The sequence below is a fragment of the Chiloscyllium plagiosum genome, unplaced genomic scaffold, assembly GCF_037043375.1.
Source record: "Chiloscyllium plagiosum isolate Xiang-an unplaced genomic scaffold, Cpla_swu_hap1 HiC_scaffold_14, whole genome shotgun sequence".
Lineage (NCBI taxonomy): Eukaryota > Metazoa > Chordata > Chondrichthyes > Orectolobiformes > Hemiscylliidae > Chiloscyllium > Chiloscyllium plagiosum.
The window spans coordinates 26,281,951-26,309,484 of record NW_028270152.1 but is presented as its reverse complement, the minus strand read 5'-3'; positions in this window follow the sequence as shown (position 1 = coordinate 26,309,484).

Genomic DNA, 27,534 nt, shown 5'->3' with positions numbered 1-27,534 from the left:
TCACCATTCCTAAGACCAGCTTTCAATTTTAGATCTTATTATTTGAATTTCATCAACTCCTCTGGTGGGATTCGAACCTTGGATTACTTGTCCATTGACATTACCACAACTCTACCAACTCCCCCAAGGAATGACATGGAAAGACCTCACAATAGATTTGATTTACATTTTGGAACATCATTGCAGGAGCTTTTCAGTGCCTAAGAAAAAACTAGTTATAGCTTAAAGTCCTTTCCTCCATCGTAAAGTCGTAAGGATATTTGCTGATGATTACAGAATGTTCAATTCTCGTCACAACTCTCAGATAATGAAGCAGTTAGCAGTATCTGGACATCTTGAGGCTTTGGCTAATAAGTTGTCACATGTATGTCAGGCAATTACCATCTCTCCAAGGGGAGAATTGAGCTATCTCCCAATGACGTTAACTGTCAATCTATCATTGACAGCCTGGGGTGTTACCATTCATGACTACCTAAGCTGAACCAGCCACATTGATGCGGTGTCTACAAGAGTAGGTCAGAAGTTGATTATTCTGTGATGAATGATTTCCATCCTGATTGACCCAAGGTACGTGAGTGCAGTTCCAATTATACTCAACAAGTTCAAAATCATCCAAAGACAATTAAATTTAACTTGATCAACACTCAATTTGCCACATTTTATGTCATACCCTCCTCTATAATACATTGTAGCATCAATGCGTGCCATTGACAAGATGCACTATAGCAGACTCCTTTGACAGTGTTTTCAGATCATTGTCCTCATTTCTGTGTGTGTTGGATCAAATCAAATTTTATCTTACTCTATAAGTAATTTGGATATAGGTTGGAGTAAGATTTTCTTATTTACAGCTACGTAAAATCAAAATTTCATAACAGGTAACATGACTTCTCTATTCTATCTGACTGTCCCACTCAGGCTCTGTGATTCCACCTTCATCTACGCATATTAACAAAAACTGAATCCATTCCTCTAGACATGATACCTTCCAAACTGCACAATTACCATCTCAATGGACAAGGGCAGCATGTTAATAGGAACATCCCCACGTCCAATTCGCATGCTATCTCTGACTTGGACACACGATGAAATATGAGAAATAGGAGCCCGAAGCTCATCCACCTTGTATGCCATTCAAAATAAGGGCAGCAGATTTCTGTATCGACATTTCCCACCCATTCCCCATCTCCCTGAGACACCAAAATTTTGATTATCACAACCTCAGGTATATTCAGCAATGGAGCAAGTACTGTGTTAGAGAATGCCAAATATTCACATAACCCTTCTCATTTCAGACCAAGCTGATCAATGCCTTTTCTTAACTGTTTTTATTCATTCACAGGATGCAGCTATCCTTGGCTAGGCCAGCATTTATTGTCCATCCCTAGTTGCCCAGTGGGAAGTTGTGAGTTAACCATATTTCAGTGGGTCTGGAGTCACATACAGGCCAAACCAGGTGAGGATGGTAGCTTCCTTCCCTAAAGAGATAGGTTTTCCCTCAATAATCAACCAAGATTCACGATTATCATTAGACTCATAATTCCAGATTTTTATTGAATTCATATTCCACCAACTGTCATGGCAGGATTTGAACACTAACTGGGTCTCTGGATTAACAGTCCAGCAATAATAGCACTAAGCCATTGCCTTCCCCAATTTACCTTATCTATGCCTCTATGTTCTAGATTTCCCAGCCAAGGGACTCAATCAATAATGGAGTCATAATCATCATTAGATTCTTAATTTCAGATTTTTATTGAATTCAAATTCCACCATCTACAATGGTGGGATTTGAACCCAGGTCCGCAGAAATTACCTAGGTTTCCTGATTAATTATCTCGTGATTATACCACTAGCTATTGCCTCTCATCGCATGCAATCCTCACTTAATAATAATAATGCTATCATTCCAGCTGACATTAATACTGGGCAAGTCCGATCCCAGACTTGATAGATTATATTTGGTTTTGTTTCAAATGAGGCAGTTTTACACTGAAACAGAAGCACTCAATCAGGCTGAGAAGCTGAAAGTTATTGGTCAATTGCAGAGACTGACACATCTGCATTCCTGTCCTCTTGATTCGCAGTCACACCTTCTTTACTGACTTAGAGGAGCTTGCTACCCAATGGTTCAGAATAGCAGCAACATGATCATCAAGCTGCACCTTGTTTCAGGTCCCAATGCCTTAATGAAGAGGTAGAGTGTAGGAGAAATGGAAAATAAGCAAATCCTGCACTCTGGATCCCACAACCTCATGAGCATTCTGACCCATGTATGGTCATCTGTGGCTCAGGAATCTGCGTGTTTAAGTCTGAGGATAGAAACTTACAACTCTGAGCAGACTTCACCTCACCAGCTCCCCCCGCCCACCGCCCCATAATCAAAGACTAGCCATTACTGCCACCGCCAACAATCCACATCTATAGGTGAAAGTGAGGAGTGCAGATGCTGGAGATTAGAGTCAAGAGAGTGGTGCTGGAAAATCACAGCAAGTCAGGCAGCATCCGAGGAACAGGAAAATCGACGTTTTGGGCAAAAGCTCTTCATCAGGCAGGTTTTTGCCTGAAACGTCGATTTTCCTGCTCCTTGGATGCTGCCTGAACTGCTGTGCTTTTCTAGCACCACATTCTTGAAACCACATCTGTGGACACCCCACCTGGCAATGACCAAATGGATCTCGTCAGAGAAACACTGGAGTAACATATGGCTAGATACAGAGTTGTAATGTCTACTGTGATATTTTCTGAAAGGACAGCTGTTGTTAACATGCACAAGTGACTGGTTTTGTCAGTTGTTGTTGAGCTGTCCTCTCTCAACACTTCCTTTGTCCCCTTTCAGTTACACTCCACTACAATTGCATTAGATTGCCCAGCAAGTCCACTATGCTGTATCATCTCACCAAAATAAGCTGTTTTGTGCAACCATATCTATCATGAAGTCAGCAGTTGAGTTCAGCTAGATATATTACTATTAAAGAATCTTCATATGACGTGGACATTATCATGGTTAGCATTGCTCCTTCACGGTGCCAGTGACCTGGGTTCAATGCTAATCTTGATCGACTGTCTGTGTGGCGTTTGTATATTTTGCTGTGTCTGCATGGGTTTTCACTGGGTGATCCAGTTTCCTTCCACAGTCTAAAGATGTGCAGGTTAGGAGAAGTGGCCATGGTAAATTGCCCATAAAGTCCAGGGGTGTGTCTGGGTGGGGTGCTTTTTGGAGGGTTGGTGCATACTTAATGGGCTACATGGTCTCTCAGCACTGTAAAGATTTTATGAACTACATATCAAAAATAACAGAAGCCTTCGCAAGTCCAGTTTATGGCTTTGGATGTCTCTCTGGTCATGTATCTTTGGCCGATTTCATTCCTTTCAAATTGTGCATTAGCCACAGATGTGACAAAATAAAGACGGCATTTTAATTAATTTAGTTCTACATAGGCAAAGAAGAACTACTAAGAATTATGAATTGCTGCTAATATAACAAAAGGAGAATTGCTGCAATAAATTATATTAGAGGTCTGTAAACTTTAGTGTAATATGTCCCTATATGTTTATGAAGCTGGTCCTGGCATTGGTAATTGCCTTAACTGAAACACAGCCAAATGAACCTATTCTCTAACCTCTTGGTCCAATATTACCTTATCTTGTGCAGGTGTAAGTAGTCCTCTATCTCACAATCATTTGCAAGTAAATCATTGTCTTAAAAGCAAGGTGAAATAGCAGACAACATTGATTCTACAAATAGACTGAACAATATTGTTAAGGCACCAGAATTTTAGAACACATTAATACTACAAGTTAAAGTGAAAAGTTAGGTGGTGAATGAAATGTCATCAAGTTTAGCTTTTTTCTTACTATGAGAACTACCTGTAATTCTAGAAGAAAAAGACTATATTAATTCTCTGTTGATTCATGTACTGATTCTTCATCACCATATTTTACATTCACAAAGAATTGGACTGCTTTTATAAGAACTGGACTAGTTTTCATTGCAAAGAATCATGATCCATGTCTTTAAAATGTTGTAAAGTATGAATAATACAACCATATTTCAGCCTAAAAAGAACAATGAATACATCTGGTTTCTAACTGATAGCCCCTTCTTGCTTTTCCAACCCATCCCAGGAAAAGAAGAGAGAACCCAACTCCACAGCTACCATTTTTGAAATCCTTAAATTCCTTCTGAATAAAACAGGATTCTTAAAGGTTACAAACTTCGAAGGAAATAAAACTTTATTCACCTAGTTAATAATTTATGGTTCTAAGTTATCCTGGTTTTATACTTTTATGATCACAATAAACATGTTCTGATCAAAGGTATAATATTGCCACAGAAATTAATAATATTTACCAATTAGCATTTTGGCAAAAAGTAAGAAAGAAAATCGAGTGTAGGAGTTGGGGATTTCATGTTGCGACTGTACAGTACAATAGTGAGGCCACTTCTAGAATACCGCATACTATTCCAGTTGCCCTTGTATAGGAAGGATCTTGTTAAACTTGAGACAGTGCAGAAAAGATTTACAGGGATGTAACCAAGCCTGGAGGGTTTGAGTCATAAGGAAAAGCTGTATTGGCTGGGGCTTTTCTCCCCCTGGATCGTCAGAGGCTGAGCGGTGACCTTTTAGAAGTTTCTAAAATCCTGAGGGGCATAGATAAGGTGAATCGCCAAGGTCTTTTTCCCAAGGTAGGAACGTCCAAAAGTAAACAGCATAGGTTTAAGGTTAGAGGAGAAAAATTTAAAAAGGGGTAACTTTGTCACGCAGAGGATGGTGTATGGAACGAAGTGTCAGGTAGTGGTGGAGGAAGGAACAATTGCAGCATTTAAAAGTCTTCTGAATCGGTATATGAAGAGAAGGGCTCAGAGGGATATGGGCCAAATCCTGACAAATGGGACTAGATCAGATTGGGATTTCTGGTTGGCATGGACAAGTTAGACCGAAGGGTCTGTTTCCGTGCTGTATGACTCTAAGTTCATTTCTCACCAAAATATAATTCCTAGCAAAATTTCTTCAGCCATTTTCAACAATGATGATCAGTCCATGTGATTTGAACATTTACAGCATCATGGCGAGAAAAATGTAACTGACTTATTTCAATCATAGGGTGAGCACAAAATAAATTCCAAACTATTCAAAACCAGTTAATTGGCTCAGAAAAGATGAGCAGATTAAACACCCAGACAACATGAGATAAACTGTACAGATTTACAAATTTGTTTGGCTTGCTATTTCTAATCAATGGATGTCTCACCTGTTTTGCAATTCTTAATGATAAGTCCATGAAATTTAACAAACTATATAATTCTAGGGACATAAATACCATCTGCATCAATATTAATCTGTGAGGGTGATTCAAAGTTCAATGGAAAGGAGACAGCAGAGTTCAAGAAGCACTATTACCTCCCACTTACTGTGAACTTTGATTATTACAAAACGGCCAATTGATGAATCGGATTTCACAAGACTATCTTTCCTGCTCGAATTAGCTTTGGAAAGATTTAGCATTATGGATAGAATACAATTTTTTGAAAGATGTGATAATTCATGTCATGCAATTAATATGAAACACCCCAAGTTTCCATTACCATTAAATCCTAGGTGTTATCTTGGACCAGCTTAAATAAAAAGGCAAATAAACTCCATAGTCCCTGGAACAGGCCAGAGAATGGCTCACCTGACTCCATAAGCCTCTTCAATACCCACAAGGCACAGGGCAGAAGTGTGACAAAATACTCTCCTGTTTCCTGGATTGGAGCAGTTGCAACAACATCCAAGAAGCTTGACATTATCCAAGCCAAGGCAAAGCAATCTGCTCAGTTAGCATTCCTTCTCTCATCTTAAACACCTCCCTCCATCACCAGTGCATTGAAACTGCAGAATACATCATCTAGAATTAATTTACCAAAGCCTTGTGGAAAACATTTCCCAACCCAACATCTATCACCCAGAAGGACAAAAGAAGCAGGCATATGGAAGATTATCATCCCTAAATTCTCAAGCAAATCACACCTCATCCTGCCTTAAGCATATATAAACTGTGTTTTGATCATTAAAGAGGTGAATTTTTTGAGATGGAGTTCCATAATAACTACATTTTGTTATGGAAACTAAAACTAGTGGCATTTGGTTTAAATTAGGGGTATGCATAAAATATTAATTGCTTCCCTTTTTCTTAAACTCAGGATATGGAATGTAATGCAGAGCAGATGCTGTGGGTTGTAGGTAGGTGATATTTAATAGCAATGGAAGCTGTGGGGCTGTGTATGGTGGAATGTGACAATAATTATTCTGGATTTTGCCATAATGTGGGGAAGTATTGCTGGGAGGATTGGAGTGTTGAGAAGAACCAGGAGGGGATCATAGTAGGAGGCAGCACTGGTCTGGACAACGGATGTATTTAGGAACACAGCAGAGGGATTATTATGCTCTGGGAGGCGTAAGGAAAGATATTGGTACATTAACTATGATATAGTCCTGAGGTTTGCGAGAGCACCAGAGGAGGGATAAGGCAGGGGAAGAATAAGGGACAATTATTAGTGCAGAGATATGAAAACACTAACAAACTTAAGATTTATTGGGGCGGTTTGGCAGCTGGGGACAGCATGGGTGCATGAGTACAGCCTGTAGTTGAGGAGGAATTCAAAGAACTGTGGACAGGCTGAAATGGGGTAATGGGGAAGTATGCATAGGGGAATGGGTATCCAAAATTTGGCAAAGCAAGAGAGGGTTCAAACTTATTAGAATTTCTCTAAAGAATTTCCTCAATGAAACATGATGACTACTTTAGATTACTCACCGAGAAGTGAATATCGGGATCGTCAATATTAGGGGAAATTATATTTTTAAAAAATTAGAGATGAGTAAAATAAGTAGAATAATGTTGATCACATGGTTAAAACCTAACAGCAAATTGTAAGTTGATGCATATAAAATGACTAAAAAGTCACACACCATTCCAACTTGGAACTATATTGCCTTTCCTTCAACAACACTGGATCAAAATCTTGGAACACCCTTCTTAACAATGCTGTGGTTGTTTCTACACTCCAAGGACTGCCTAAGTCTAAGAAGGTGGCTGACTCGCGTCTTCTCCAGGGCAATTAGGGATGGGCAATAAATGCTGACTCAGCTCGCAACACCCATATTTCACTGAACAAACAAAAATAAGCACAGCAGGAATACTGTGTATTTATATGTATAATCCATTTGATTATCAGTATGACAATGGTGCTTATTCAAATACTCATGAGTGATGTCTATTGGGGCAGAAAGTGCTTTTAATGCCATATTTATCCCAAGAGTGAATAGACCAAATTACACAGATGGTAAGTTGCAAGAATATTTATTCTGTTTGTACGAAAGATATTGGTATAAATGACACCCTTATGTTTTTTTTTGTTTACACTCTAACAGCTGGTGGCTCTATAAAAAAAAGTCACCGAGGAGACTGAACTGAGTAATAGTTCAGCTTCAGGGATACTTGAGGCTTTGGTTTTCAAAGAATGATCCAAAAGAGTCTTCTGTAATCATTGATTGTCGCTGTGTGCAAGAAGCATATAACTGTGTCTCAAAGCAGTCATTGGAATTTATGCCAATAATTTGAGGTATTCTTACAGCAGGAGGGCCCATATGCCACTAACATTATGCCTACTCATTCACATGGCTTGTTTTTACATTCCCAAGCGAGGTTAAATCGAGTGTGGCATTATTTTTTCCAATGCAATTGAGTAAAATTTCATTAATGAATAGATTTAGTAATCGACATGGCCACTCAAAACATCTGGAGGTTTAATAACTTCCATTTCTTTTGGTAAATGTGGCACAAGAGACTAACTTTAAAGAAACCCTATGTCTTTGCTGACTGCGAAAAAGGAACACATCTTCAGTACTTAATTTCCTCACTAATATTGAAATAATTCCCTAGAAAGTAGTCTGTAAATATTACTTAGCTCAGGACCAAATTTGTGCAGAATAAACAGACATTCTGCATGTTATTCTATTCTTAACAAATCAGTTGAGCACAAAATTGAAAAGGCAATTTTGTAAAATGTAGAATTGCGTTTAAAAATGATATTGCAGCTCAGTGATATTCCTAAATATAATTGTGCTGCGGGGAAAGAAAGTGTGGTGTTAATGCATGGATCCTGACCTCTGAAAATGATTTTTTTATCTGCCAGGAAGTTATAGTAAGTTTTATATGTGCGATGGATCATAACTTGTTAGCAAGTTAGAACTGAATCATGAAATACTGGGCACTTCATGGCCAATCATGAATCACAGCTGAACTTAAAACTGAGTATGACAGCAAAAATGATGCATGCATGAGTTAAAATGTGTTTTTGGGTACATCATTAGAGGGTAAAGAGTAGAATTTTCTTCCAGTATAATGGAAATGCTGTTACAAAATAGCAATTGTAGTCTGCTGACTGCTTTGTAAAATGTATATATTCTGTGGATTCATCAGTTTATTACATTGACAAGCTATTGACTCAACAATCTTACATTTAATTAAACAACAGTAAAGTTAGTGATTTGACACAGAAAACTAAAGTCAAAATTATGTACATGCAGCTATGCAAACTTGTAATTCAGTGAGTGACCAGTTAACTACTGGTGGACAATAGCCATGTTCCAGTGAAAAATGGGCATATAAATATTAACAGTACACAAATACAATTTTTCGTACTTCCTACAATTACTGTGAATCCGAGATTCTTCAGTATCTTGTCAACCAAAATATCTGGATAATTGAGAATGAAAATAAAGCTGAACAAATTGTTCATCTTGGAACAAACATCAGCCAGAATTGTTTGAGGTCACCTTTGTACATTAAACCTTTCAGAAACTCACGGAGAAAGTTGGGAAGTTTGAGGCATTTCATGCCAATTTTGATTTGATTGCGAGAGATGAGACAGCAAGTTCCCAGCTAGCATCTGCTGCAATCACGCTTGGTAATTCACCTCTCTGATATGTAAATCTACGCCTACAGTACTGTGCTTGGCTCTTAGCCACTTTTATTCAAGGTGGCTCACCATTGTGCTCTCATAGGATGGCCAGTAAATGCCATTAATACTCATAAGGCATGAAGGAATAAAATAAAGCGTTGGCAGGTTATGTGTTGGTTCACATGCTGGACCCTCCACAGTGAGTATCCCATTACAGTCATAAGACAGATCTTCCTTGTTGATTGTCTCATTTTTCTTCAACTGATAGGGATTAGATTTTTAACACAAAAGCTATCTATAGAAGTCATTTAATAGGTTACATCCTGAGAACCATATTTATTATTATTTAAGCAAAACCTAATAATTTTGTAATATTAGTTCTGAGGGGTCTTGATTATTCTCTGTGGTAATTGTGTTGCTATGATTATTTTGGAGTGGAAATGAATGAATCAAAATACACAAATGAGGGTGTAATTTCATATTGTATTACAACTAATGACAAATACGTTTGCCTTTTTATCAAAATGCAAGAAACAGTATATAATAATTGAATGAATTAAAAAATGACTTTAGAACAATATGATCTTCATAAAGCTTAAGAGTTGCCGAAGGCGAAGAGTACTGCACCATTTAAGCACAGCTTGTAAAGTTGATGATCCTTTCTACAATTTGGCTCACTGACTCTGCATTTCAAAAGCTTTAATGACACGCCTGATGCTGTGAAGAATATTTTCTGTTAATTTGTGGAAATATTGTAATGGGATTTGCAGCTACTTCAAGGAATTACTGTAAAGATTTACAGCAAAAGGAAATTTTGAAACCAGACTTGGATTCATTTGTATTGGCTCCTCTGAATTAATTATTAGCCTTAAATGAGCTTCTTTCAGATACAAAAGAACTAACTATACCAGAAAAAAAATGCCATTTTCTCTGACAAGAATAAGGATTATTTTGAAAATTACGGAAATGTTTTAACTCCTTCACGACAAAGGTTGTGACACCAGTTGGCCACAAAAGCATATATCGTGTAACTAGAGGAATGAGAATGAATATAAAAAGATTTTTAACAATTCAATATTGGCATGTGCATTTTATCCAGATATAGCAATAGCAATCACTATGGAGATCATAGAATCAGAGTGCAGAGCTTTAGGATGCCATTCACTTTATTAACCTGTACTGTCAGTTTGAAAGAGCTGTATGAATAATTCTATTCCTATCCTTTGTCACCTTCGCCCTGCAATGTTGAACTTTTCAAATAATTATAAAATTCTTGCAAGGTATTATTGCTTCATCCATTTTAATTTATACATCAGAAAAAAAGTTTGTTTTATTAATAAATTAGTCATATTTTCTAAACCTGTTTATCTGAAGTCAAAGATAAATTGACTGTCATAAATACTTAAAAATATGATATGATGCTCCCCCAACACAAACATACATTAATTGTCTCCTTAAATGTACAATGCAAAAAATCTCTCTCTACCGGAGGAGAGTGAGAGAAAGTAAAAACAGAAAATGTGCTAAGAGAAACAGAATTAACAGGCAGAACAGAAAAGTGTGGCACTGGAAAAGCACTAGTAGCCAGGCAGCATCCAAGGAACAGGAGAATCGACGTTTCGGACATAAACCCTTCATCAGGATTGTGGAGGAGGAAGGGGGCTGAGAGATAAATATGAAGATGGGGGTGGAGCTGAGGATAAAGTAGCCAGGAAGGAGTTTGGTGGATGCAGTTGGGGGAGTGGGATTGTGACAGGTTAGTGGGGTGAGTGGAGTGGATAGATAGTAAGGAAGATGGACAGGTAGGACAGGTCAAGAGGGCGCTGCCGAGTTGGAAGCTTGGATCTGGGATGAGATGGGGGGGTAGGGGAGATTTAGAAACTGGTGAAGTTGACGTTGATGCTGTGTGATTAGAGGGTCTCAAAGTGGAAGATGAGGCATCCAGACAGAATGTCCTACTGTTTTGAACAGTTTAGGCAGTGGCAAGGAAGTTGCGAAGATACAGGGAAAATGAAAAAAAATCTCAATGCTGAGGAGAAAACCCTCAAATTATCATCTTAAATTTTCAACAGCAAGTTCAGGTACTCAACAATGCGTTGTGACTATTATATTTCTACGTAAGTTGTGTCTTATTCGTTGAAAAAAAATGTAAACATCACTTACAGCAAGAGCTGGTAGCTTGCTTTTTTGAAAGCACTGCAATCTCTTCCATGGACCTTTTAGTTTAAAATAATTCCTTTCCCATTTCATGTACAATCAATAATACGGAAAATACACTGCAGATGATCATGCCTGAAGGTCAAAGGAGACCAGTCGTAGTGGGTTCAAGAAGGTCTATGGTCAGTCATAGGGTACAGCTCATCAAGGGTGCCATCTGATTATACTTCAAGAGTTTGGGCATTAATAATCGGGGGATTTTAGCAGGCAATTCTTGGAATCTTGGGGAAAATGAAAAGCTCAAGTCTCGGGTTGGGTTTTTGGACATGGTTGCTGGACAAAGGCTTTCAAGATAAGAGAGCAGGATCTCACAACATATAAGGGGACAGGGTGCTTCTGGAGGGAAGATTTTCATGAGAGACATTCAATCAATCAATCTGTACTAAACATGAGGAGATCGATGACCACCAAAAGCATGGCAATTCCCAAAGCCATGGGCTACAGGGGCAAATGGAGGCATTAACAGTCTTACAAAGAGAATGAAAGGAAATGGGGAAGAGAGTGAAAGTTCTTCGGGGGGGGGTAGAAGGACAACAATGCAAAAGGAAACATGAAAGATAAGGGGAACATTCTGTATTTCAGGCAGAGCCTTCAAGTCACTCATGAAGACCAAGTCTGAACTGTGCCATCTTTGATCCAAAGTCAACTGCACAAGAATGAGAAAAAATGGCGGTCACAGCATATAGAGTGGGTGATGTATGTTATTCTTTTCTTTTTGGGGCGGAGTATAATTCTTTGAATTTGAGGCACTGCTAGGAGCAGCTAAATTAATCTGGCATCTGATTACCAGTCATTGGCAGGCTCTTGTTTTTGTAAGAATACTCAATTGAAAATGATGACATCAAGCACCACCATGACAATCACACTAATTGCCTCCATGTCATGTCAGATAAATAAATCTATTCAGACATTTCCTGGGTTTACACTTTCTGAATCATATTTCCTATCAGATAAAGACAGATAACACTTGGTGCTGCAATATCTGCACATTGAACTGTAATACACACAAAACCATGGGCTGTGATGTTCAAGGTTGGGCTTATTGGAAGAGGAAGTTATGACAATGGATTAATGACAGAATTTCATTCCCCCATGTTGCATGAGAACTTGATTTCAGCAACACACAGCTGCATAAGGTTACAAGGTAGGAACCCCTTATCATTGCATGACATTGGATTCTTTGTGAAATTAGCCCCTTTCTCCTTAAGTATGGTGAATGACTCTAATGGTGCTTGTGGCTAAATTGTGCCAGATATTGTATTCGCGATAACATTAACATCCCCTGGTGAGTGTTCAGCACTGTGAAGTCAGGACATGATGCTTCATTGTTTTGATGAGAGAGCTATTGATATAATGTCAGCAACAGGAATAAACAGCAGTGGGTCCCAACACCGAACTGTGTGGGACACCACTTCAAACATCTTTCCATTCACAAAGGCAGCCATTGATCAGTATCCTTTGTTTGCTGTTACTTTGGACCCAATTTGACACATTATCCTGTACCCAATGGGCTTTTACGTTTTTAATCAACCTGCCACTTGGGACCTTGTCTACATGGATTACAGTAAAGCATTTGACAACCACTACTGCACTACCCTCATTGATTCTCCTTGTTACTTCCTCAAATAATTCAATCAGATTTGTAAAGTATGACTTTCCCTCAACAAAGTTATGCTGACTATCCCTGACTAATCCATGCCTTTCTAAGTGACTGCTTATCTGATCTCGGAGGATTGATTTGAACAATTTGATCACTAAAGTCCGACTAACTGGCCTATAATTGTTTGGCATTTCCTTTATACCCTCTTTAAACTATGGAACCATATTTGCATTCCTCCAGTACTTCATCTATGTCTAGCAAAGATTGAAAAATAATCCACAGAGCATCTGCTCTGTCCTTCCTGTCCACCTCCAACATCCTGGGGAGCAATCCATCTTACCCTGGTGACTTATCCACTTTCAAGGATTCCAACTCCTCTAACACTTCCTCTCTCATTGTAATTATTTTGACTAATATTTCACATTGCTCCGGTTGTATTACCATGTCCACATCATCCCTCTTGTTTGTGAATACAGAAACAAAATATTCATTTCAAATTCTTCCCGTATACTCTGAAGTTCCCTTCTTCATCTTTGATAGGGCTCATTTTCTCCTTAAGTATCCTTTTGCTCTTTATACACTGACAAAACATCCTTGGGTTTTCTTTACCTTGTTTGCTGATATATTTTCATGTCTTTTCTTTGAATTCCTTTCTTTTAAACCTGATTCCTGTACTTTTTATACTGTTGTAGAGTGTTTTTTGTGACTATCATTAAGCTCTCTTTTTCTGTTTAATCTTCTCCTTTATTTTTCTTGACAATGGGAGCTTCAGCAAAGTCCTGAACATAACCTGAACAGCTACCTGATTGAAATAATAATCTGGTTCAGTCATATTTTTGGAAGGAACATGTCTGCTTTCTGCCCCAAGGATCTCACTTTTTAGTGTCTTCTACTGGTTTACTACAGATTTATCCTTTAGTAGTCCTGTCCAGTCCGGCCAGTCACTTCTTTAGTTTTGTAAAACTTGCCTTCCTCCAATTAAAAACTTTTACTCCTGATATATCTCTGTCCTTTTCCATACTATTTTTTTTTGTAAATATATTTATTAGCAAATTTTTTTAACTTTACAAACATATAAAATTATTGAAAAAAAACAATCAATAACAAATATCAGTATAATAAAAATAAAACACAAATTACAACACAACTACTATCTACTAACTACTAACCTACCCTATAATACAAAGCAAACCCTAACACTGTGTAAAGCAACACCAAAAAAAAGAAAGAAAAGCAAAAGAAAACAAAAAAAAACACAAAATACAGAACAGCTATGCTGGGCGCAAAGCGCCCAAACAAAGGAACGGGAGCATTGTATACATGCCCGTATTAACTCGGGAGACCCCTTCCAGGGCCCAGCGCTTGACAAATCTAATCATCCTGGTTAAACAAACGTCCTAGTAAAGATAACTGACAAATCTATATCCAAATAACTCAAGTAGGGCTGCCATGTCTTATACAAATTGTGTGTGGTGTACCATGTTTGTGAAAAAGTCCAAGGGAATGTGCTCCATAATTAATTTCTGCCATCCCAGCAAGCCGGGTGGGTTCTCAGACACCCAATTCATCGGAATATTCTTCCGTGCACAGTATGCAAGAATATTAAATAGTTTCTTCTCACGCCCATCTAAAGACAATAAATTCGGTAGACCTAAGAGGAGAGATATTGGGTCTATTTTGACTTCAGTCCTCAATACTCTCCCTATCTTTCCCACCACAGCACTCCAATAAACACAGAGCCTATGGCATGTCCAGAAGCAAAGGGTAAGAGTACCTACACTTATTTTACATTTGGGGCACACTGAAGATGGCCCTTTTTTAAACTTCGCCAGACGGTCTGGTGCCAGATGAGCCCTGTGCCGAACTGCTAACTGCATAGCGCATGTTCTATTACAGACTGAGATCTTTTGAGTATTCTCCCATATGTTCTCCCATGTTTCAGAAGAGATCTCCACTCCCAGCTCTTGCTCCCAAAACCTACATAACCGGTTAATATCCTGCCAGGCCCTGCCACCCAGCAGGCGATAGAGGGCACTAACCAAAAGGGTGCTTGTGGACCGTAGCAACATCCTCTCTGTATCAGGCTTATAGGGCTCAGTGAGAAGCGTAGTCTTCTTCTGGATGAAATCTCTAACCTGAAAAAAATGAAAAAGATCTCTGCTGGGCAACCCATATTTGTGGCTCAGTTGCTCAAAAGACATCATAACGTCCCCCTCAAACAAGTCTTCCAAACTAGAAACACCTCTCGCTGCCCATAGTTTGAACCCTGAGTCCATCATTCTTGGTCGGAACCCTGGCATGCCAACTATAGGTGTAAGTGGTGAAGTCTTGGATAAATAACCCTCACTCTAATATATTTCCCTCCGTGCCTTGACTGTACTAATGACAATGGGATTCCGGCAGTGGTCCATAACTGTCCTCATCTTATCCATGAACAATAGGTTAATAAGAGGGCACATTACCTGGGAGGCCTCAATATCCAGCTATATTGAGTTTGGATCGTTACCTACCCAATCGCAGACAAAGGACAGCAGGGAACTCAATTGATACCTTCTGATGTCTGGGAAATCAACTCCTCCCCCTGCTTGAGGCAACTGCAATTTAGTAAGTTTGATGAAAGGCCGCCCACGATGCCAGACAAAGGAACCAAACCACCCCATAAGCTTCCGCAGCGTTGACCTGGGAAACATTATAGGGAGCATACGCATGGGATAAAGCAAACGAGGAAGAACATTCATCTTAATGAGAGATATTCGGCCCAGCCATGAAATTGGAAGAGCCTCCCATCTCTGGAGATCTCGCCTAATATTGTTGAGCAAGTGAGCAAAGTTAGTCCGAAATAACAGATCAAACTTGGGGGTAATAAAAATGCCTAGGTATTGGAACCCTGCCCGTGACTACTTAAAAGGAAACTTTGGGCCACCTTTTGTACATCCTTAAGGTTCCCAGAGGCATAGCCTCCAATTTTGCAAAGTTAATCTTATATCTTGAAATAGCCCTAAATGAATTGATACATTGTATCAAATGGGGTACGGAGGTCATCGGGTTCGATAAAAACAGAAGGACATCATCCGCGTACAGTGTAATCTTATGTGCCCTCGATCCCACTTCCAGAGCAGTTATGTGGTTGTTCTGACTAATGGCTTCTGCCAGCGGCACTGTCACCAACGTAAACAGCAGCGGTGAGAGGGGGCAGCCTTGCCGACTACCCCTACCAATCCTAAAATTCCCAGACTTCACCCTGTTTGTGATGACCACGGCCAGCGGGTGGCGATATAAAACTCTACCCAACTCCACCCAACCCAAACTGTTCTAAGACATAAAAAAGATATGGCCATTCCACCCAGTCAAATGCTTTCTCTGCATCTAAGGAAATCACCAACCCCTGAAGCAATCGTTGCTGACAAGCTTGGACCACATTCAGCAACCTTCTAATACTATTAGAGGACCTACGGCCCCTTATAAAGCCTGTCTGGTCCTCTTTAATAATATGGGGCAACACCCTTTCCAATCTCAGCACCAGGATGTTGGACAGAATCTTGAAGTCTGAATTTAATAGAGAGATGGGCCTGTATGAGGCACGATCCTCAGGAACCTTCCCCTTCTTAAGAATTAGGGGAATATTAGCTTCTCTCAAAGATGGTGGTAGGCATTCATGCATATAGGAGTGATTGTACATCTCCAACATCGGCCCTGACAGAATCCCTATAAACTCTTTATAAAACTCCCCGGAAGACCATCAGGGCCAGGCGCTTTCCCACTCTGAAGTTGCCTAGCTGCCTCCTGTATTTCCTGAACTGTCAAGGGGGCATTAAGGAGAGAGTTCTGTTCCAAGGTTACCCCTGGGAGGTCCAGGTTCTTAAAAAAGGTCTCCATTTTAGCCCTCCTGTCTTCACAACCTTCAGACTGATACAATTCAGAGTAAAAGCTCCGAAAAGCCTCATTAATCTTTTCAGCATTGTATGTAAGGACCCCGGCGCTGTCTCTGATTGCAGTAATGGATTGGGGAGCAAGCTTTTTCCTAGTCAGGTACGCTAAATACTTCCCTGGCCTATGCCCATATTCGAACAGCCTTTGTCTAGCAAAAGCAAGTTCTTTCTTTGTGTTTTGTGTCAGCATTGAATTCAAGGCAGTCCGAAGGGCCGAGATCCGCTGTAGCTTAGTCACCGAAGGCCGCGCAAAATGTGCTGCCTCGGCGACTTTCAACCACGTCTCAAGTAGACACTGTTGCTCCGCCTTCTGTCGTTTCCAGCTAGCCAAATAGGAAATAGCTAGTCCCCTAGCAAAGGCCTTAGCAGTCTTCCATAGCATAGATGGACTGCTAGCCGTGCCTGAGTTGATAGTCAAGAATTCCTGAACTCCTTAAAAAAGTATTCTACAAATTTGGAATCCTTCAGGAGAAAAGGGTCCAAACGCCAGTGCCGCAAACCCAGCCCTTCACTCTTGGCCTTACCCTCCAAATATACTGCTGTGGATCAGAGATAGCTATATTCCGAATTTTACAACCCATAATCGAATCCAGAAGGGCCGAGGGAGCAAGAAAGAGGTCAATCCTCATGTGACATTTATGTGGGTTTGAAAAAAAGGTGAAGTCCCTGCTGGTAGGGTGTTCACCAGCCCTAACCCCTCGCATAAGTCAACCACTTGCTTGGCCTGTGAAGAAATAGTTGGAATCCTGTCCACTGTCGGATCCAAAAGACAATTAAAATCCACCCCCCTATAAGAATGTGCCGCGTTCCAAAAGCACTCAACTTAGAGGAAGTACTAATCAAAAATTTGAGGGGATGCGCCGGAGGATAGTAGACATTTAAAATGCCATATTCCTTCCCATGTATCAGGGCTTTAAGTATCACAAACCATCCCTGCTCATCTTTCAGCTGCTCTAATAATGTGAACAGAAGATTTTTCTGGATGAGTACCGCCACTCCCCTACTTTTAGTAGTAAAGGATGAAAAGATTACCAAGTCATAACCCCCCTGTTGTAATTTCAGGTGTTCCCCATCATCAAGATGGGTTTCCTGCAACAAAGCAATATCACCCCTTTCCCTCTTAAGGCTAGAAAGCACTTTTTTCCTGTTAACAGGTGAATGACTTCCCTTAACGTTCCGGGTGCACCATTTAATAAGACACTTAGCCATATCCTCTTTCAGAGACCCTTGAACCCCTGGGAGGGAGAACCCTGCTTCCAAAGCACCGAGCATAAGTAAATAAAGACTTATAGAGTCGAAGAACTATATATACAAAAACTACTCTATCATAATTAGAAACAACTATTACTACCAAAAAGCTAAAAAAAACTATAAAACCTTGAATAGAAGACTCTTCCCCCTGCCCCTAGGGGACACTCACCCTACCCATCCTCTCCTTTAAATCCAGACTGTGCCCCAGCCTTAGGCCAGAAAAAAAAACAAGCAGATGATCCTTAAAACAACAGAAAAAAGATCAAGTCAGGATAAGCACTCCACCCATCCCTGGTTTCATGTCACCCCTACTTGTGACTAAAAGAGAAATAGAAGAATCAAAAAAAAGGGGAGAGACAACAAATAACATCCACAAAAGTTTCCATCAGAAAATCCAGTTATTGAAAAAAGGGAACAACTTATTCCAAGGTCTTTTTCCTCCTTTCCAAAAAGGAAATTATTAGGGAGAAAGAAAGGAATTTTTAAAAAAAGGGAAAACATGGGGAAAGATAGAAAATAGAACAAACATTAACTGTATTCTTCAGACCAATCCATCTATTTTAAAGTGTCTACAAAGTTTTTAGCTTTATCCGCTGAGTCAAGTGCATAAACTGAGTCCTCGTGGCTGAAATGGAGCACTGCGGGGTATCTCATGGAGTACTGGATGCCCGGATCCCTCAGCCTCTTTTTAACTTCATCAAAGGACTTCCTCTTTTGAATTACAGCTGCAGAGAAATCCTGGAAAAACATGATTTTTGACCCCTTGGACAGCAGTGCTTGCGGATCTTTTCCCAGGGATCTTGAAGCTTCTATGACTTTTTGCTTCTCCTTATATGAGTGGAAGCGCACTAGGACCGAGCAGGGGCGCTGCACTGGGCCTGATCTGTGCACTGTAACCCGATAAGCCCTTTCAATTTGTAGCCTGCTGGACTCGATGTGAAGGTCCAAAAACTTCGGGAGTTAGTTTTCAAAGAACCTCATTGGCTGCTCACCTTCCTTGCCTTCAGGGAGCCCAACAATTCAGAGATTTATCCTCCGACCTCGATTTTCGAGGTCGTCAATATGGTCTCACAAGGCCTGTACCTCTCGCTCCAGCACCTGGATCCGATTGGATGAGGACTCCATAGCAGCTTCCGATGCCTTAGTTCGACCCTCCACCTCCTCTAGCCTCTCCCCGAGGCCCTGGATCTCCTGCTCATGCTTCTGCAGCATGGATGCGATAGGTTGGACCTGGGCACGAATCTCCCCACTCAATTGCAGCCCCAAGTTTCAAGGTAAGTCTCACCATCGCCGCAGCCAATTCCTGAGAGTCTGTCAGGTCCCCGGGGTGGGGGTTCAGGAGAGGCTGCTGCTGCAGTCTCTGGTGTTGTAGGTGTTGCAGGGGAGTGTCCTCCCTGCTGCTGTTTGCTTGTTCCTTTTCCCTTTTGCATCCTTCCCACTCCCAAATATTAACAAATATGTGTTCTGTAAGACTTTAAACTTATAATTCCACCACATACGTTGGCCAGGGATGGCAAAAAATCACCAGTATGCCTTGGCTGTTAGGCAGAGCTGTCCACAGCAGTTCAACAGAATCGCCGCCATCTTGCCAAGTCCCTTCCATCCTATTAAATTTAACTGAATTGTGCTCACTATTCCAGACATGGTCATCCACTGCCACTTCACCCGCTTGCCCATCTGCATTTCCAAAAACTAAATCCAGATTTCCATCTCTTATTGTGCTTGTCACATCTTATTTAAGAGAATTTTTTGCACACAATACATGAAATCTTCACCCTCAAAGCCCCTTATATTGTTTGAAACCTGTTGATATTGGAATAATTTAAGTCTCCTGCTATTATTGCTCTATTATATGTCCAGGCAGAAATTTGTCTGTATATATGTTCTTCTATCCCCCTCCCACTATTTGGAGAGTCTGTTGTATACTCCTAGTAGTGTAGCTGCTCCTTTTGTATCAAGCTCAACCCATATACCCTCATTTGTTTCTCATTTAGTATCACATCCCTTCTCACAACTGTAATTGATTCTTTAACCAATGCAGCCACCCCCTCCTTTTTTTATCACCCACTCTAACTTGCCTAAAATCTGTGCATCGAGGGATACTGAGCTGCCAATTCAGCCTCTCCTTTCTAAGTTAAAGTAGTTGATAACCAGTTCATTCCTTTTCCTCTTGTCTAATGAATGACATCAGAGGACTTGAGAGGGGTAACAACTTCTTGATAATTCCAGGTATTCAGACTTTTGCTTATTTATCTGAATTGAATTGAATTTATTGTCACATGTACTGAAGCACAGTGAAAAGCTTTGTCTTGTTAGCAATACAGGCAGATCATAGTTAAGTAGCATAGTTAAATAAATAATTGGTAAACAGCAGCAAAAAAAAACAGGTACAGGCGACTGTTAAGGGTTTGTTAGTCCAATCAGTATTCTAACAACTGTAGAGTAGAAACTGTTTCGAAACTGGCTGGTGCGTGTGTTCAGGCATCTGTACCTTCTCTCCAATGGTAGAGATTGGAGAAAAACATTGCCAGGGTGGGATGGATCTTTTGAGAATGCTGGCAGCCTTTCTCTGACAGTGGGCCCGGTAGTTGGATTCTATGGATGGAAGGTTGGCCTTTGTGATTGTCCAGGCAGAGCTCACCACTCTCTGTAATCATCTCTGATCTTAAATGGTACAGTTTCCATACCAGGTAGTATCCTGAAGAAGGGCCTGTGCCCGAAACGTCGAATCTCCTGTTCCCTGGATGCTGCCTGACCTGCTGTGCTGTTCCAGCAATAAAGTTTCAACAGTGATATATTCAGACAGAATGCTCTCTATGGCGCACCAATAAAAGTTGGCAAGGATATTCGCCATCATGCCAAATTTCCTCAGCTGCTTGAGGAAGAAGAGACATTGTTGGGCCTTTGTAACCAGTGCATCCACATGAAGACTCCAAGAAAGCTTGTTGTGGATGACCACTCCCAGGAGCTTGACACGCTCCACTTGTTCCATCTCTGTGCTGTTAATGTGTAGGGATACATGTGTAACAGCCTGCCAAAAATCAATGAGTTCCTGGGTTCTGGAATAATGAAAGGGCTTAAATTAACCTATCTAGGTCAACATGCTAGGCATTACCTTTTTCATGAGAGAATATGGCTATGAATGGATATAAATCTAAATAGATGTAACAAGATTTGAAGTACTGTTATATTATTATTCTGATTGATTTGGGGATATATTCTGTTGCTGATGCTGAGAAATTCTATCAACATTCTTAGTAATAATGGAGTGCTGGATATTTTGTCCAGTCTATTTGTTTCATTAATGATACAAAGACACATGATTAGTCTGACCTACTCAACTAAAAATGCTGCAGGAAAGTTTTGGTATTGAGTAGTCAGGATGTGAATTTTCAACTGAAGACACCTGGGTTGAACTCTTTTGGGAAGATGTCAGATTGCCTTCTTTGTGCCATCAATTATAAAATGAAGTTAAAACTTTAGGTAAGATTTCATGTGTAGCTGCATATGCTCTATCAAGTGATATGACTTCTCGTAAGTAGGCCAAGTTAAGGTTATTTTGTTCAGTGGTTAAAAATACATCTACTCTTGTCATAAGGCTTTAAATGATAATAGTGTCTCCACTTTAAGGTAGGTGGACCTAATTTTAATCCATTTATTGCAAGGTTTTCAAATATTCACTGTTGCTTGCACTCTCAAAGCGGTTTGAAAACCAAGGACATTTCTCTGCCATTTCAGTGTGTTGGACTTGCTTGAGCTACTTTTAACATATTCATTGTTGTGGATTATTTAATTACTGACTTCTAGGTCCATGGTCATCATTAGTTTCATCTGGAAATTGACTTTTTTTTTGATTGCGTAAAAACTCCAACTATACAAAATATATAAACATTTTCAGTCCAGTTATTGCTATGGTACAAGTACCATGGAAACTTCAGCAAAATCCTGAACAAAACCTGATCAGCTGCATGATTGAAATAATCATCTGGTTACGTCATAATATTTCAAACAATCGTGCACAATCAACCACAATATTTCAGGAAAGATTGCACAGAAATACAAAAAATTTGTAATATTGCAAATGTAGTTTAAAAATTAATAGTTATTGCAAATTGAAGTAGCAGAATAAAATTAGCTTGGAACTAACATATAGAAAAATGGGGGACAACAAATATCAAATTTTATTGGGATAATCTAAGACAGAAATTCTATAGATGGTTTAAAAGGGTTCAAGCAAATAATGTGAATAGGACCCCCATTGATGTAATCACATTCATTGGTGGTCACTATTCTGCTTTCCTTCATTCCCTTAAGCAGTACAGCCTAGACTAGAACATCAAATGAAGGTATATCATTGTGAGGTCTGGGAGATTGGTGAGAACCTGGAAATTTACAAATGGGCCGGCACCAGCGTGAGGTTGTTCTGGAAACAGGCACCGAACCGGGTGAGCAGGAACAGGACTACTGAAAATCCGGAACAGAGAGACAAGAAGCTATAGTGTCATTGCCATTCCTCCAGGCTTGACCTTGAGTGTCCAGAAATTGGACATCAACCTCTGTGACACTGCTTGTGTTCAATCCAGAGGAAAACAAAAAAAAAATCACAGGGAAATTAAAACAAGTTTTTTTTGTAAATTTTAATAAAAGATGTAAAAAATGTTTAAAATGGGTAAAAATGGTTGCTCACTTGACTATCAAGCATCATACAATTGAGTAATCAGTCTTTTTGTCTCAGGTTGGTGTTGGAAGGATGGACATGATTGACCATTTGCTGGAGCATGGGCAAATCATGTGACAAAATGTCCAGGAAGAGATTTCAACACCAATTGCAAAGAAACAGGCATAGGTTTTCACGGCTGGAGCCTAGGGAGAGCTAGAAAGAACTACCACATCCAACTTGTTCTTAAGTGTGGAATTATAATCAAACCTAATTGTTTTGACTGACTATGGTAGCTGGGTGTGTTTGGACAAAGTCTAAATTATGCTCCAGTTCCTGGGAATGTCCCAACACCAGGAGTGATATGAATCAATGTGTCAAGATTTTCCTGCATGGTCAGGTTTCTGCATAGCAAAAGCTGAGGGATAAAAAGGAAACATCATGCAATAACCTGCATCTAAGCGAATGGATAGTGAGGGATTATATATTAAATAGTGCTAGTATTCTGAACAGAAACCATGAAACCAATGCCACATGCTAAAGAGCATAGCATATGATGTAGTGAAATATTTTACAGGAATTTTTGTTGAACCTGGAAGATAACCTTTCAGCTGAAGGCAAGGTAAAAGTTTTCTACATCACTAATCACATCAATGTTCAATATATCAGAGAATTTGAATTGGATTTCATGCAACTCCCTTTAACATAGAAGCCAATGATGAAGTTTTCATTCAGAAAAGTAAATTCACACAGAGTTTATGTTATGGGGTTTGGTAATTTATCATCCATTTGAAATGAGTTCCTATACCAAAATACTTGCAGACCACTGCTGCAGCAGGAGAATTAATAATCCTACTTATTGTTGAAAACTAAGCCAGTTAATGTACAACTTGTTCACATTGTTACTATATGCTTCTTGCTCCATGGCAATCTGACAATTGCAGAACAGTAGAATTCTGATTTGATGACTTATTGAAAGAATAAAATTTGCAAACTTTATAGCAATGATAATAGGGGTTATTTTGAACCTCACAAAATTGCACAGGCATTATTTGCACTAAGTGTTAACATTATTTAAAGGAGACTGGACCATTCAGTCTCCACGTTCATGCAGCACAGCACACTGAATATGAGGTAAAAACAATGACTGCAGATGCTGGAAACCAGATTCTGGATTAGTGGTGCTGGAAGAGCACAGCAGTTCAGACAGCATCCAAGGAACTTCGAAATCGACGTTTCAGGCAAAAGCCCTTCATCAGGAATAAAAGCTTTGATTACAGAGTTCTAAACTATCTAGAACTTTTTTTTTTGGTGAATAAATATGCAAAAAAAAGATTGTTGTGTTTTGGAACAGTGTTTTAATTTCGAAGAAAATGAAGAGGATCATGTGACATGTTCTTCCATCTACTCAACATGTGATCTGGTTTTGAGAGCGTTTCAGATTATGGGGAGACCTGTGTTGTTTGCAGGAAGAAAGGCAAAAGGTTTTCACACTTGGAGGCAATGTCAGCACTCTGTTTGCAGTGGATACTGGAGAGAAGGAGAAGGTAGAGGCTGAAGCCTTCAATGGTCCAATGCACAGGAATGCAGTTGGGAGCTTGCCTTCAGATTGGAAAGATTAACTTAACGAGAATTTGAGATAAGACTGGAAAATTCGCCTAGCTTGCACTAGAGAGAGAATCACCATGAAAATCTCACACGATGAAATAAAATTCTGGGGTTGCCAATTACCAGGCTGGGAAAGGATAAATGTGGAAGCAAACTCTCAGGAGCTATGAATTACTCTAAACTGGTTCGAGGACAACTGGAATGCCAGTTTCAGTCATATTTAAATAAATGATTTAAAATTAAGAATCAATAGTTCAAAACACAGATTGTCTAAACCCTAAATAATGGTTGTTATTATTGTTCCTGGCTTGCTTATTATAGTAAGTCTCAAAAATGAAAAATTCTTGCATCTTTCTTGCTATTAGCTGGATGTTCATACTTTCTTTTTTTGAAACATGAGACCTCCATGGGGATCATAAACTTAAATTACTGTGCAAAGTTTAAAACTAATATTAGGAATATTGCAATTTATTTGAAAATAACCATCGCCGGAGTCCTCCCATGGATTTATTCTCTTCCCCACCCCATCTCCAAAATTGATTTATGTGCTGTAGCTGAAGTAATAAAATTGTAACTTACTCCATCAAACTGCATGTAGTGTCAGCCATTTTATGCAACAATTATGCAGTTAACTTTTGATCCAATATGGCAACATTCCAAATTAATTACAGCTGCAGCTTCCACCTGCAACATACAAACTTCCACCCATCCTTCATGTTCTCTTTTGTGTTGTTGTCCCTGTGACCTTTTCAATTATCACCATCTCTTCTTCTCCATAAACCCTTATATAACTATCAATACTCCCAATTTACCAGCATCTATGTATTAAGAAATTCATATACCTTTGTTGGCTCAACACTCTCCCCATGTAGAAGCCGATATCTGTGCAAAGCTCTAAATTCTGGAATTCACAGTCCTCACCCATTCACAATTGACAACAGCTAACTGCTGGATTTATGATTCCACAGCACCCCAACTGACCTAGCTACAATCCTCAGACTGGTTGTGGCTCAAAGACATGGAGCTGCAGACTCTGGTTGGATCAAGTGCCTGAATAACCATGGCTAACCCCGATAGTATAATCAGATGATCTGTTTGACTGGTTATGGAGGTAGCCCCTGAAAGTCTGTAGTGCTTCTTGGTGCACACTAGTGATTGCTCCTTTTTGACTTGCACGCACAGCCATTTGCTCAAAGACAATGCAGTGGTTTGCTGTGTAGACTGCTAAAATATTGGTGTTGGTATCACATTGAAAATAGCGTGGTCCATGTCTGCCACTTGGATTTTCAGTGCTCCCCACTTTGACAAGATTTACTGGGCGGCACGGTGGCACAGTGGTTAGCACTGCTGCCTCACAGCGCCAGAGACCCGGGTTCAATACCCGCCTCAGGCGACTGACTGTGTGGAGTTTGCACGTTCTCCCCGTGTCTGCGTGGGTTTCCTCCGGGTGCTCCGGTTTCCTCCCACAGTCCAAAGATGTGCAGGTCAGGTAAATTGGCCATGCTAAATTGCCCGTAGTGTTAGGTAAGGGGTAAATGTAGGGGTATGGGTGGGTTGCGCTTCGGCAGGGCGGTGTGGACTTGTTGGGCCGAAGGGCCTGTTTCCACATTGTAAGTAATCTAATCTGATTCCTCTGCACTAAAAGGCAATGCAAGCTTGAGGCTTGAAGCTTCCAATTAAACCTGTTGGACTACAACCTGGTGTTGTGTGATTTTTAACCCTGTTGAATAAGGAAGCAACAGAGACTGAGGCTTGCACATTCTCAGTAAACACAAAGTGAGTGATTGCTAAGAAAGCAGAAATGATTTAACTACAACTAATGAAAATGTTGATTTATCATTTGATTATTGAATGTAAACAGGTTAATGAATTTAAGGATGTTATAAATTCTCTACTTTTGGTTGCAAAGATTTCTTTCCTTCTATACTAATAATTACATTGGGTATGTGAGATAAACACAGGACATTGGCACAACTAGCCAACATTTATATTTCACTGGAATGTCCTTTCATCCTTCCTCAACTAAATTTATCATAACTCTCCACTTCCTTCTGCATCATATGATTGTCAAGCACATGCTGAAATGGATATATACTATTTGATCCAATCACTTATTACTGGGGCAAATTCCACTTTCTTACGACTGTGGGTAAAGAAGTTTCTTCTGAATTCCTTATTGTATTTATTGGTAACTACCTTAATTTGATAATTTCTAATTTGTCTTCCTGGAGAGTGGAAGCATTTTCTCTGTATCTTGTAGCTCCCGAATCACGTTTTGTTTGACTGATTGTTATTGATGTTTCTGACACATCAAGTTACACTGCTGATTTCAGTTGCTCTGCAATATTTGTTTCAGCTGTCCAACCCACTAAATAAATCAGATCATCAACCAATAAATAAATGGCAAATGGCACTTAACTATAGCTGGAACAAGACAGAAAAAAAATCTTAAAACTGAAACCCGAGGTTTAACATTTGGAAAAAAAAAATCAAATCTTCTATCAGTAGTAGACAAACAAAATATCACCTTTGATTTTCACTTCAATGTAACAAGCTAGGATAATCCTCAGCACTTCCAAAAATTGATATACACTTTTCTTGAACCTTCCAAAGTTACCATTTAGTATATATCGTCTCTTTCTCTCTCCTTTTTACAAAAGGTTTTTTTTTGCATTGAATTTTCTCTGCCATGTGATAATCCATTTCATCAGCCTGTATATGTCCCACATTTGAGTTTGTTAGTCCTTCAGTGTTGACTATACTTCCGAGTTTCATGTTGGCAAATTTTCAAATTGCACCCTGTAACCTAAAGTTCATGTCATTAACACATATCCAAAACAAAACAGGAGTGGTTCCAGTGAACTTTGGGGAAATCCAAACTTTGGGGACTGCCTTCCACCAGTCTGAAAACAGCCATTCACCACAAATCTGTTTGCTATCCCTTAGCCAATTTTGTATCAAAACGGCCACTGCCATTTTTATCCCATGGGCTTCAATTTTGCCAATAAGCCTAATATATGGTATGTTATCAACACTTTGTTAAAGCTGAGATACATATGCAATGCACTGTTAACACTGATCCTTTGGTATTTCTCTGAAGAACTCAATCAAGTTAGGTAAATATGACGTATTTTTTAAAAATCCCTGCTGGTTTTCCATTATTAATTCATGACAGTCTACCAAGTGGCGCTTAATTTTATCCCAGGATTATCCTTTCTAGATGTTTCTTGCATCCAGACAACTGACATTAAACTGGTTTACCTGTAATCATACATTTGCAATTCTTCTTTCTTCTAAACAAGGGTGTAACATTTGCAATTCT